The sequence below is a fragment of the Vespa crabro genome, chromosome 14, assembly GCF_910589235.1.
Source record: "Vespa crabro chromosome 14, iyVesCrab1.2, whole genome shotgun sequence".
NCBI lineage: Eukaryota > Metazoa > Arthropoda > Insecta > Hymenoptera > Vespidae > Vespa > Vespa crabro.
Genome location: NC_060968.1, coordinates 3,749,143 through 3,751,642, shown reverse-complemented (window position 1 = coordinate 3,751,642; position 2,500 = coordinate 3,749,143). Strand labels below are relative to the sequence as shown.

The 2,500-nt window shown below is 28.8% G+C and overlaps 1 protein-coding gene across 6 annotated transcripts in view; it reads right to left on the bottom strand.

The window, feature by feature from the left end:
* LOC124429127 (optomotor-blind protein) overlaps nucleotides 1-2,500 on the bottom strand; it is a 128,248-nt gene that overhangs the window by 85,987 nt on the left and 39,761 nt on the right. The window lies entirely within an intron of this gene.

The window sequence follows — 2,500 nt, the reverse complement described above, 5'->3', positions numbered from 1 at the left end:
CGTTTTTAAATTTTGCTCGACCGACGAAATTATCTGAGAACAATTTTATTAATATTTTATTTATTAAAATTTCTCTTCTCTCTCTCTCTCTTCCTCTCTCTCTCACTCAATCTTTTCGAAATCTTTTATATTATTTTATGAAATGTACACAAATTTATATTGCTAATTAATTTATATTTCTAACATATTGCGTTTATCCAAATGAAATTCAAACAACACAAATTCAGACAATATTTCAATTTGAAAAATTTCTGTTATTATTATTATTATTATTATTATTATTATTATTATTATTATTATTTTGAATAATTCAAAATCATTATACGCGACGATAAGTATACTTCTTCGTTTTACGATGCAAAACGTTTGATCGAAAAATTACGACAAATATTGAATTGTACTATTGTACATCGAAACGATGATGATGATAACGGTAACAAAAAAAAAAAAGAAAAAAAGAAAAAAAGAAAAAAGAAAGAAAGAAAAAAGAAACGATATAAAAAGAAAAGAAAGAGGAACAATTGAAATGGATTATTTTCAAAGAAGAAAAGTAAGAAAGAAAAATCTCGCAGGTAAATTCAATCTTAGATTAAACGAAAGAAGAATGAACGTCATTGTGTTTGATTCATTAAGAATGTGGGTCGATTCATTTCTTTCCTTTTTCTTTTTTTTCTTTTTTTTTTTATTTCTTACTCATCGCCACATCATCATTATCATTATCATCATCATCATCATCATCATCATCACTATCACCAACATTATCATTAAATACTACTTGTTAAACTCTTCCGTTTATGTGTATGTTGTAATGTCCAAAGCGGGATATTACAACATAAGGAACGTTAATAGTTTTGCACGAACGTCTCGATCTTTCAATGTTGTATTGCCAATGTAAGAAGAACTAAACTCGTATAAGCGTTCAAGTAAATTGCATTGAGAACAAAGTAAACACTTTTAATACATATATACATATATGTGTATGTAAGTGTATACAATAGGTATGTACGTATGTGTGTGTGTGTGTGTGTATGTATATATGTGTGTATGTCACTATACTGTTATTCCTAAGAATCTTTCATGATCTCAATCTGAGAAGTTGATACATGATTAGGAAGCTATATTAGGAAGCCTAAGTTCTTCTTTTTTTCTTTTTCGACCTGATCGAGTGCGATTAATAATTTAAAAAAAAAAAAAGGAAAAAGAAATACAAAGCGAAAGAAAGTTTTCTTCGATTCGTATATCTATCGATTATTAATCTGTTATATCGTGAAATAACGTGAAATTAATCAAATTAATAAGGGAAAAGAAGTGGATGGAGAAAAGGGGCGAGTGGGGTGAGGTTAGAGGAAGGTGAAAGGAAAGAGATAGTTCTAGAATCATTGATTATTACTCCGTTTATTCTCTACAACAGAGATCGATTCGAATTCTCTGAATAATATTCGATTTTAATCGAAAAGAAACGACGATTATGGTATGAATTAACGAACCCGTTCGAATACATTCGTTATTGATTTTAGTACATATATGTACGTACGTATGTGTATTTGTCTGCTTGTATGTGTTATATACGTAAGAAAGAATGTAAATTCAAATATATATATATTTATTCGTATAGTGATATTTATTGTATAAATTAAAATATTCACGGTAATAAAGATTGATTGTAGGTATTGAAAAATGATTGTAATTTTTGAAACTTGTATTTTTCTTTTTTTCTTTTTTTTTTTTTTTTTTTGGATTACACGAAATTTCCAACGAATATGCAACACCCATTCCGTATTAATTATATCTATTATCAATTTTATTTTATCAAGAAGTGTATTAAATATTAATTGCAATGTAAAAAAAAGAAAAAAAAAAGAAAAAAAAAAGAAAAAACAAAGAAAAAAGAGAGAAAAAAATAGAAAGAGACGTGAATAAATGACACTTTATAGTTATTTATAAAATTATCATATCAACTTTATTACCACCGATCACAATTGTCTCCCAGTCTATCGTTTTTACTAATTCGCTTTCGATACATTAAACGAATGATGATAATTCGTATTGATTCGTGATATCGAAGATGAAAAAAAAAAAGAAAAAAAGAAAAAAAGAAAAAAGAAGAAGTACAGAAGAAAAAGGGAAGAAGAAGAAAGAAAAAAAAGAAAACGGAGTCCTTAAATGAAAAAAAAAAATAAAAAAAAAATAAAAAAAAAATAAAAAAGAATAAAAAAAAATCTTCGAGTAATATAAAAATCGAAAGAGACACCCGTTAGAGAGAACAGTACGAAGGATGATAAATCGGCGACGTTTCGAAACGAAAGGGAGCAGGTTGCAAGCGATAGAAACGTAAAAGCTGAAGAGAGAGGAGGGAAGAGAAGGAGGAGGAAGAGGTGATGATGGTGGTGGTGGTGATGAAGGAGGAGGAGGAGGAGGACGACGAGGAGGAGGAGGAGGAAAAGAGGAGGGAGGAGAATTCTTTCTACGTAGCTGTTTTCGCCGGGAGCGATCGTTACCG